We start from the raw sequence: 11,862 nt of genomic DNA on the forward strand, positions 1-11,862 counted from the left end.
CTGGGACTTCACATGGGGATTGTGAAGAAACCAGAAATCCGCCAATACTGGAGTACCGATATTTTATATCAAACTCCAGTGTTCGGAATGGTGATGACCCGCAAAAGATTTGAGGTCATTCACAAATTGTTACATTTCAGGGATATTGCGGACAGCCTTCCCCGCGATGACCCGAATTTTGACAGACTGTTCAAAATTCGTCCGGTCATAGAACAATTCAGCAACAAGTTTGCTGAAGTGTACGTTCCCCAAAGGGAAATTTCTGTGGAAATCCACTTCAAAGGGAGGCTTCAATTCCGACAATACCTGCCCAGTAAGAGGGCCAGGTATGGAATAAAACTCTACAAGCTGTGCGAGAGTGCCTCAGGGTACACTCACAGCTTTAGAGTGTACGAAGGAAAGGATTACAGGATCCAGCCCCCAGAATGTCCACCTGCTCTGAAGGGGAGTGGGAAAATAGTGTGGGATTTGATCCGCCCACTGCTTGATAAAGGTTACCAACTACACGTTGATAACTTTTACACAAGCATTCCCCTATTTCAGTCCCTCTCTGCCAGAGCTACCGCCGCTTGTGGCACTGTGCGCAGAACCCAGAGGGGTCTGCCTTTGACGCTAATTGAGCAGCCTCTCCCAAAGGGTGAGAGCCAAGCCCAATGTAGCGGCAACATGGTTGTGGTGAAGTTCAAAGACAAAAGGGACGTCTTTTTCTTGACCACAATCCATGGTCCCGGCACCACGGCCACCACCGTTAGAGGTACCCCAGCACCGGTCCACAAACCGGACTGTGCCCTGGGGTAAAACAAGCACATGGGGGGAGTTGATCTTTCTGATCAAGTCCTCTAGCCCCACAGTGCCATGCGGAAGGCGAAGGTTTGGTACAAAAAACTGGCCGTGCACATCGTTCAAATGGCACTGTATAACGCATACGTGCTATCACGATGTGCAGGCCAGACCACCAACACCTTCCTCAACTTCCAGGAGGCGGTGATAAAGGCCCTGATTTTTAGAGGTGAAGAAGAAGCGGGCCCCAGCACCCCTGGAACTCGATTCTCCCGTGTGGTACCAGGGCAACATTTTCCCGGTGGGGTCACAGTAAGAAAAAGGTGCCGGGTCTGCCATAAAAGGGGGAGAAGAAAGATCACCCGTTTCCAATGTGAAAAGTGTCCTGACAAACCGGGACTGTGTTTGAATGAATGCTTCAAAATTCATCACATGTCCTCGGACTAAACACATCCTGACCTTCCCTACAGAACTCACCCACACTAGCATGACATACACATCACACAACAACCTCACGTACACTACAACACACACACCAACCTATGTCAGGTTGGTGTGTGTGTTGTAGTGTATGTGTGTGTGTTGTATACACTACACTATACCACACCGCACACCAACCTGACATACACTACACAATTTGTGAAGCACCTGGGGGTGCTCCCTATGCATCTAGATAAGTTCTAACTTGTTGGGGAGCTCCAATGTTTAGACACACAGGGGCTCTCCAAACGCAACATGGTTCCAATTTGTTAGCGGACACCATGTCGTGTTTGGAGAGCCCCTGTGTGCCTAAACATTGGAGCAGCCCCACAAGTGACCCCATTTTGGAAACTAGACCCCCCAAGGAACCTATCTAGATGCATAGTGAGCACTTGGAACCCCCAGGTGCTTCACAAATTGATTCGTAAAAATGAAAAAGTATTTTTTTTCCACAAAAAAATTATTTTTTCATTTTTACAGATTAATTTGTGAAGCACCTGGGGGTTCAAAATGCTCACCACCCATCTAGATAAGTTCCCTGGGAGGTCTAGTTTCCAAAATGGGGTCACTTGTGGGGGAGCTCCAATGTTTAGACACACAGGGGCTCTCCAAACGCAACATGGTGTCCGCTAACAATTTGAGCCGATTTTCCATTCAATTTGTTAGCGGACACCATGTCGCGTTTGGAGAGCCCCTGTGTGCCTAAACATTGGAGCTCCAGCACAAGTGACCCCATTTTGGAATCTAGACCCCCCAGGGAACTTACCTAGATGGGTGGTGAGAATTTTGAACTCCCAGGTGCTTCACAAATTAATCCGTAAAAATGAAAAAAGAAAATTTGTGGAAATTTTTTTTTCTTCACTTCAAATGTGATGTGGTCACTAAAAAAATGGTTTTGTAAATTTTGCTGGAAAAAAGAAAAACTGCTGATGAACTTTGAACCCTTAAAACTTCCTACCAAAAAAATGTTTGTTTTTTTTCAAAAATTGTGCTGATGTAAAGTAGACATGTGGGAAATGTTATTTATTAACTATTTTGTGTCACATAACTCTCTGGTTTAGCAGAATAAAAATTCAAAATTTGAAAATTGCGAAATTTTCAAAATATTTGATTTTTTCACAAGTAAACACAAATATTTTCAACCTAAATTTAATACTAACTTGAAGCCCAATATGTCACGAAAAAACAATCTCAGAATCGCTAGGATCCGTTGAAGTGTTCCAGAGTTTTTACCTCGTAAAGGGACACTGGTCAGAATTGACAAAAATGCCAAGGTCCTGAAGGGGTTAATATGCTAATTACATATTGCACTAAGCCAGCTAGTTGTTGATTTACAGAGCAGGGGGATACAACTATGTAAATTTATTAAATGCTCAAACAGTGAGACATGAGCCCTGCGCCTTTCTCCCTGACCTGTGAATGATGACCTGAGCCACAGAAAAATATAAAAAGGGTTTTCTATCCTGCTGCAAAGAGAATCAAAGAATCAGAGACTCTTCAGGACATCAGCTTGGTAGCATCCAGAGAGACACAGATTTGGATTCTACATGATTCCAGCCTAAGAGTACGTGGCCCTGGCTGGAAGAATACAGATCTGCTCCATTGACCATCAGAGAACCCATGGATACATTTGGGGAAACCAGGTTGGGATAATGAGGTCACTTGGTCCCATGGATACGTTGGTTGGGGTAGCCAGTTGGGACCCTCCAGACGCCGGGAACCCATGGAGACGTTCAGAGTAGCCAGGGTGAGACCCTCGGGTCTCCTGGCCTTGTACCTCGATGGACTGTCAGATTCCTAAGCTTGCCACTACTGCCTCTCTGTGGGGGTGTCACGCTGTCTCCGTATACTGGAGGTAGGGGGCCTAAGCTGACCCTAAGCTGGGGCCCTGACTAATCCCTCAACCTGGAGGTACTGTTAAAGGTACAGAGGTCCAGGCCACCAGCGTAACCCCTACCTCCTGAAGATCCCTGCACCACAGTAATCTAGTCCTGAGAAGGACCCCGATCACAACCAAAGGGAACAAGACATAATATGCCCAAACACAATACTTAGACGAACGAGACAGTACAAGGGACAAACCAAAACCACCTTGCATACAAACAACTACTCAACTACAACAGAGGGAAAACCAACGGGAAAGGAGATAAATGATAAAGCGAGGAAAGGGAAAAACCCTTCCAAATACACTTATCTCAGCAACTCCAAACACCACGATCCGCTCTGTCAGTCTGAATGAAATGCTTTCACCGACACCTCCCAAACAGACCAGCAGGTATATGAAGGAGTCTCACTACAGAAGTATTGATTGCAGCTGGGCGAGGCTGGACCTCATCTAGCCCAGAGAGAGAGAGAGAATTAACTCCCTCACTGCCGAGAGACACAAAGCACCAACAAGTCAGCTGCGAGAAGTCAGGCTGTGTACTCGTGACGATCTTCGTGGCAACACACCCGTGACAGTACCCCCCCTTCTACGAGGGGCCTCCGGACCCTCAGGGCCAGGTTTATCCGGGTGAGTCGTGTGGAAGGCCCGAACTAATCGGTCTGCGTTAATATCCGACGCAGGAACCCACATCCTCTCCTCAGGACCATACCCCTTCCAATGAACCAGGTACTGAAGGGACCGGCGATTAAAGCGTGAATCAATGACCCTCGATACCTGGAACTCCAAGTTACCATTGACAACCACTGGAGGGGGAGGTAAAGGTGACGGTACCACCGGCGCCACATACCTCTTAAGCAATGATCTGTGAAACACGTTGTGAATTTTAAACGTAGGGGGAAGATCAAGACGGAATGCCACCGGATTAATAATAGAACTGATTCTGTACGGCCCGATGAACCTGGGACCCAATTTCCAGGAGGGAACCTTAAGTTTAATATTCCTGGTAGACAACCATACCCGATCGTTCACACTTAGGTCCGGACCAGACACTCTCCTCCTATCAGCCATACGTTTGTATCGGTTCCCCATAGTATTCAGATTCTTCAGCACCCCTCTCCATACTGAAGCGAGTGATGAGGAAAATCGTTCCTCCTCAGGAACCCCCGAAGAGCCCCCCCTACTGAAAGTACAAAACTGGGGGTGAAAACCATATGCCCCAAAAAACGGGGACTTACCAGTGGACTCGCTCCGCCTATTATTAAGAGCAAACTCTGCCAGAGGTAAGAAAGAAGCCCAGTCCTCCTGGTTCTCTGACACAAAACACCGGAGATATGTCTCCAAGCTCTGGTTCATACGTTCCGTCTGACCATTGGTCTGAGGATGAAAAGCCGAAGAGAATGACAACTGCATCCCCCGCCGTGCACAAAACGCCTTCCAGAACTTAGACACAAACTGAGACCCCCGATCAGACACCACCTCGGAGGGTACCCCGTGAAGCCTCACAATCTCCCCAATGAACACTTGCGCAAGAGTTTTAGCATTAGGGAGAGCGGGAAGAGCGATAAAATGTGCCATCTTGCTGAACCTGTCCACTACAACGAGTATGACCGTTTTACCCGAAGACGGAGGGAGGTCCGTAATAAAGTCCATAGACAGATGAGTCCAAGGACGCTCCGGGATCTTCAAAGGTAAGAGGGCCCCAGACGGACGGGTATGTGAGGTCTTAGAGCGCGCACAAACCCCACAGGACGCGACAAAAGTTACCACCTCCTTATGTAAGTTAGGCCACCAAAACCGACGCGAGAGGAGATCCACAGTTGCTTTACTCCCCGGGTGTCCTGCAAAAACAGAGTTATGGTGTGCCTCGATCACCTTTTGTCGCAACTGATCTGGAACAAACAGTCTCCCTGGAGGTCCAACAGGGGCGTCCCCCTGAGCCTCCAATACCTCCTCCTCCAGCTCAGAGCATACTGCCGAAACCACCACCCCCTCCTGAAGGATAGGAATCGGGTCGTCCGTATTCCCGGCCCCCGGGAAACTACGAGATAAGGCATCCGCCTTTACATTTTTTGACCCAGGACGATATGTAACGACAAAATTAAACCTGGTAAAAAACAATGACCACCTAGCTTGTCTGGGATTCAGACGTTTCGCGGACTCCAGATATAGCAGGTTCTTGTGATCGGTGATGACGGTGACCGGATGAACTGCCCCCTCCAAAAAATGGCGCCACTCCTCAAAAGCTAACTTAATGGCCAAGAGTTCCCTATTGCCGACATCGTAATTCCTCTCAGCGGACGACAATTTTTTAGAGAAAAAGGCGCACGGATGCCACTTACCAGGGGACGAACCCTGTGACAATACTGCTCCCACCCCTACCTCGGAAGCGTCTACCTCTACAATGAATGGCTGAGACGCATCAGGTTGAATGAGTATGGGCGCCGAGGCAAAACATTTTTTCAAAGAGGAGAATGCTTGACAAGCCTTGTCAGACCACCTAGAAAAATCCGTCCCCTTTTTAGTCATGTCTGTGAGAGGCTTAACCATGGACGAGAAATTACGAATGAACTTCCGGTAATAATTAGCAAACCCCAGGAAACGTTGTAGTGCCTTAAGGTTCTCTGGCCGATCCCACTCAAGAACTGCCCGCACTTTCCCAGGGTCCATACGAAAACCGGACGCTGAAACCAGGAAGCCTAAAAACTGGAGTTCCTGTACGGCGAACACACACTTTTCCCACTTGGCATACAGTTTATTATCCCGCAAGATCTGTAACACCTGCCTAACGTGCTCCTGATGAGACACCAGATCCGGCGAGTAAATTAAGATATCATCCAGATATATGACAACAAACTGTCCCACCAGGCGGCGAAAGATGTCATTAACAAAGTGTTGAAACACCGCCGGGGCATTAGTCAGACCGAATGGCATGACAAGGTTCTCATAATGCCCCTCCGGAGTGTTAAACGCCGTCTTCCACTCATCCCCCTCTTTCATCCTAATCAGATTGTACGCCCCCCTGAGATCCAACTTAGAGAACCATTTGGCGCCCACGATCTGATTAAAGAGATCGGGAATAAGTGGGAGCGGATACGGATCTCGGACCGTAATCTGATTAAGTTCACGGAAATCCAGGCAAGGGCGTAGGCCTCCATCTTTCTTCTTAACAAAGAAGAACCCCGCAGCCACCGGTGAAGATGAAGGTCTAATATGCCCCTTAGCCAGACTTTCTGAGATATAATCCTTCATGGCCTGCCTCTCAGGACCAGAAAGGTTATACAACCTAGCTTTAGGTAACTTGGCCTCAGGGAGCAGTTTTACAGAACAGTCATACACGCGATGAGGAGGTAGTTCCTGACACCCTTTCTCCGAGAATACATCCTCAAAGTCCGCCAGAAATGGAGGTAAGACCCAAGGAGTAACCGCACCAATGACCGTGTTCATGCAGTTTTTATTACAGAATTTACTCCATTGGCTTATCTCCCTGGTTTGCCAATTAATAACCGGGTTATGCTTAGCTAACCAAGGAAGGCCCAACACTATAGGAGTGGGAAGACCCTCCAACACGTAGCAAGACAACAGTTCTTTATGTATTGCCCCCACTTGAAGTTTTACGTCATGCACAGCTTGCAAAAAACTTCCCTGACCGAGAGGCCTGGCATCGATCGAGAATATGGGGATGGGTTTAGCCAACTCACTCAACCGCATACCTTGGACCCGGGCAAACCGAGCATCAACCAGATTAGCCCCGGCCCCACTATCCAGAAGAACAGATATCCTCTCAGTTCTCGTACCCACCACCACCTCCGCCGGTACGAGAAACTGAGACGAACCTAGGGACGAAATACCTACTCCCAGATTGCCGTCCACCACACAACCTGGGATTAACAGTTTTCCGACGACTCTTCACTCTGCAAGGGACGGGATGGACACCCCCCAATAAAATGTCCCTTTCTCCCGCAGAAGAAACACCTTCCTGCCTTATGGCGCACCACCGGTCCCCTCCCCCGAAATGATGTCCCTCCTAATTGCATAGGCTCCTCTGGACTGACCAGGGGAACCACCATATGAGGGGACCTTGTAGGAGGTGGAGTCATCACAGGGGGTAGAATTATCCCGCACCTCTCCCGAAGCCGTCTGTCCACGCGAATAGCAAGGGCCATAGCGGCTTCCAGTGACACGGGAGAGTCATACTGTGCCAACACATCCTGTAATTTGTCGGATAACCATGACAAAACTGGCTCCTAAGAGCCGGGTCATTCCACTGGGTGTCCGTGGCCCACCTACGGAACTCCGAACAGAATTCCTCCGCCGGACGATCTCCCTGCTGGATCCTACGTAACTTAGACTCAGCAAGGGAGATCCGATCTGGGTCATCATATACGAGTCCCAGAGCAGCGAAAAACCTATCCACTGACTGGAGAGCCGGGGAACCCGGGGGAAGAGAGAACGCCCAGGATTGTGGGTCCCCTTGTACGAGCGAGATGACAATTCCCACCCTTTGTTCTTCACTCCCCGATGACCGAGGCCGCAGCCGAAAGTACAATTTGCATGCCTCCCGGTAAACAAAAAACTTGTCCCGCCCCCCAGTGAACCTATCAGGGAGAGCTACTTTAGGTTCTGGTCCGGCTTGCTCCTGAGGATGCCAAACCTTGGACCTAACGTCCGCCAGCTCCATGGACAAACTCTGCAATTGCCGAGCTAGACCGGCTACTGGATCCATGGTAGCTGGAGAAAAACTAAGTTGGGTCGGTGAAAATGTCACGCTGTCTCCGTATACTGGAGGTAGGGGGCCTAAGCTGACCCTAAGCTGGGGCCCTGACTAATCCCTCAACCTGGAGGTACTGTTAAAGGTACAGAGGTCCAGGCCACCAGCGTAACCCCTACCTCCTGAAGATCCCTGCACCACAGTAATCTAGTCCTGAGAAGGACCCCGATCACAACCAAAGGGAACAAGACATAATATGCCCAAACACAATACTTAGACGAACGAGACAGTACAAGGGACAAACCAAAACCACCTTGCATACAAACAACTACTCAACTACAACAGAGGGAAAACCAACGGGAAAGGAGATAAATGATAAAGCGAGGAAAGGGAAAAACACTTCCAAATACACTTATCTCAGCAACTCCAAACACCACGATCCGCTCTGTCAGTCTGAATGAAATGCTTTCACCGACACCTCCCAAACAGACCAGCAGGTATATGAAGGAGTCTCACTACAGAAGTATTGATTGCAGCTGGGCGAGGCTGGACCTCATCTAGCCCAGAGAGAGAGAGAGAATTAACTCCCTCACTGCCGAGAGACACAAAGCACCAACAAGTCAGCTGCGAGAAGTCAGGCTGTGTACTCGTGACGATCTTCGTGGCAACACACCCGTGACAGGGGGCACGTCAAAAAGAGGGGGCCACTAGTTGAGGCAGTTGGCCCTGGAAGTCCCAAAGTCGCAGTTGCTCTATTCACAGCGGGCCAGAGGAAGGGTCAGACTGTGTAATTTTGAACTATCTTGGGTATTTGCTGGGACTGTTCTATGTGTTATTGTTTGTTTGGTGGCTCAATAAAGTATTGCCACACTGTTTTACCCTCACCATGTGATGTCTGAGTAGTACTATGAAAGACCCCAGGTCATCACACACAGCTCTTGTCGCACAGTTATAATGTAAGACAGTGCTCCTTAAGTTGAGATTCTCCAGTGGTTGTAAAACTAACTCCTACCATGTTCGGACAGTTGCAGGTGGTCAATCAGGCGGGAGGGGAGCAGGAATGGAAAATAAGAAAAACATCATTGGCCTAAAGCAGCACTGCACAGCAACCATCACCAACAACACCAGAAGGTCGAGATAAAGCCCCCACACCCCAACTATCAGGCTGAACCCTTATAGCTCTGAGCCCCAGCAGTACTATGGCTTATAATAACCTAGACAGTCAGATGGTTTTTTACTGTAAGCTTCATCATTAGTTATACTGTAAGGTTACAATGCTTCTAGGGACACATAAACATGTACTATAACCCACCATTGCCACTATGGATGAATATTTCAGGCAATAAAATCCACGCGCTGCGGAGAATCCCACAGAAAACCTATCCTGCGGAGGTCACAAATTTACAATGAAAAGGGGGAAACATTTGGCAAATCCACAGCAGATAAGCTCCATGGAAACAACGGTAAGGAAGCACTCGCTCTATGGCATTTAGAAAACTATGGGGCTCGATTCATCATTTGCACTTTTCCCTTTTTATCTCGTGGTACTCGTTTTTTTTGCACCAGTCATCAAAATGGTTCATGCAGGTTGATGGCATGATGCACAAAATCAAAAATGATTTTTTTTTTGTTGTTGTTTCTTTAGATCAAAAAGTTGCACAATCTCTTAATATGTTGCAGGTTACTCTTTAAGGGTGTAAAAAATAAGTTAAACATTTTTGTACTCCACCGGGGGGCTGAATGAAGTTGGGCAAAAATTCTGCGACATTTCAAACATTTGCAAATAATGAATACGGCGAAACATAAAAGTCACTAAAAAAACAATTTTAACTCCACAAAAGAAAACTCAAAGTCAATGACAGATCAGGGCCTATGAGTTATCTGGTGTAAACCGCTCCAGCAGACATTTCTTTTTGTGGAGGGGTTCTTCTTTTCCTGAAAGTATTTTGTTTTTTTTTGCAGCCATCTGTTAGTGTCTAAAGTGGAGCGACTCCATTAGGAGACACTTCAAAGAAGTTCTAAGCACTTTCCTATGTCAAAAACTAAAGTGGAAAAAAAACACTCAAAAGACTCCTCATATGAACAGCAAAGTGGATTTAACATAGAAATGAACAGTAAGAGGGGAAGAGGTGTTCAGGAAGATTTTGGAGCAGATGTGCTGAAAGAAATTCTGTGAGAACAAAGCCAAAAGCAGTAGATCCAGAGAGGCCGCTCTATGCAGCGTGACCCTATTCAGTCTCCTGCACACCAAGATTTAGCGTCTGTTCACACCAGGGCTGTGGAGTCGGTCCATTTTATTCCGACTCCACCAAAATGGACACCGACTCCACAGCCCTGGTGGACACCAACTCCAAAAATATATGTTAAATTGGGTTCATTAGTACAATGCAGGATGTGCTGAAAATGTTTTCATAAGAATTTGGGAAAGTTATGAAATGTTCTATAAATGTCTGTTCTGTTCCTGATCTAAGGGTCTCGGCTGCACTTTATACACACGCTCAGTAGTGAGGTGTGCAGTCTAGTCGGAGAGTCAGGGAAATGGAGGAGTCGGAGGTTTGGCTTACTGACTCCACAGCCCTGGTTCACACATCCAGGGTGTGAGGAGGATTTGGGCGCTGATTTTGCACCTAAACTGCTAATATTCAGCATGCAATGCTGGTGATGAGGTTTTGGGCTCAGTCAAATGCACTGGATAAAAAGTCCGATTTTTGCATGTGCCCTAGGGGGGAATCAAAATATGTGCAAAACAATTTCCACACATTACTGGCATCAAAGAATAGTGTCAAACGTCGATTTCTGCTGTAAAAATGTATGACGTGCAAAATTACAATGTCACCATCCCTCCCTGTGCACCTGCACAAGCATTTTCATCCCAGCCCCTCCTCACCCAAAAACATCCCCCTTCATCCTCCTCACCCATCCCCTTTAACCTTCTCCTCCTCACCCGGCCCCTCCATCCTGCTCCTCCTCGTCACCCGGCCCCTCCATCCTAATCCTCCTCCTCCTCACCCGGCCCCTCCATCTGCCGCCTCCTCCTCCTCACCCGGCCCCTCCATCCGCCTCCTCCTCCTCACCCGGCCCCTCCATCCGCCTCCTCCTCCTCCTCCGGCCCCTCCATCCTAATCCTCCTCCTCCTCACCCGGCCCCTCCATCCGCCTCCTCCTCCTCCTCACCCGGCCCCTCCATCCGCCTCCTCCTCCTCCTCACCCGGCCCCTCCATCCGCCTCCTCCTCCTCCTCACCCAGCCCCTCCATCCGCCTCCTCCTCACCCGGCCCCTCCATCCGCCTCCTCCTCACCCGGCCCCTCCATCCGCGTCCTCCTCCTCCTCACCCGGCCCCTCCATCCACCTCCTCCTCCTCACCCGGCCCCTCCATCCGCCTCCTCCTCCTCACCCGGCCCCTCCATCCGCCTCCTCCTCCTCCTCACCCGACCCCTCCATCCGCCGCCTCCTCCTCCTCCTCCTCACCCGGCCCCTCCATCCGCCTCCTCCTCACACGGCCCCTCCATCCGCCTCCTCCTCCTCACCCGGCCCCTCCATCCTAATCCTCCTCCTCACCCGGCCCCTCCATCCGCCTCCTCACTCGGCCCCTCCATCCGCCTCCTCCTCCTCCTCACACGGCCCCTCCATCCTCCTCCTCCTCACACGGCCCCTCCATCCTCCTCCTCCTCACCCGGCCCCTCCATCCGCCTCCTCCTCCTCACCCGGCCCCTCCATCCGCCTCCTCCTCCTCCTCACCCGGCCCCTCCATCCGCCTCCTCCTCCTCCTCACCCGGCCCCTCCATCCGCCTCCTCCTCCTCCTCACCCGGCCCCTCCATCCGCCTCCTCCTCCTCCTCACCCGGCCCCTCCATCCGCCTCCTCCTCCTCCTCACCCGGCCCCTCCATCCGCCTCCTCCTCCTCCTCACCCGGCCCCTCCATCCGCCTCCTCACCCGGCCCCTCCATCCGCCTCCTCACCCGGCTCCTCCTCCTCCTCACCCGGCCCCTCCATCCATCCTCCTCCGGCCCC

At 49.9% G+C, this 11,862-nt stretch overlaps 1 protein-coding gene across 2 annotated transcripts in view; it reads right to left on the reverse strand.

Moving 5' to 3' along the window:
- TDP1 (tyrosyl-DNA phosphodiesterase 1) overlaps window positions 1–11,862 on the reverse strand; it is a 57,192-nt gene that overhangs the window by 44,965 nt on the left and 365 nt on the right. The gene's annotated exons all lie outside the window — the stretch shown is intronic.

This window comes from Phyllobates terribilis, unplaced genomic scaffold (assembly GCF_046119375.1).
Source record: "Phyllobates terribilis strain yellow unplaced genomic scaffold, ASM4611937v1 Scaffold_7__3_contigs__length_470593459, whole genome shotgun sequence".
In the NCBI taxonomy this organism is placed as follows: Eukaryota; Metazoa; Chordata; class Amphibia; order Anura; family Dendrobatidae; genus Phyllobates; species Phyllobates terribilis.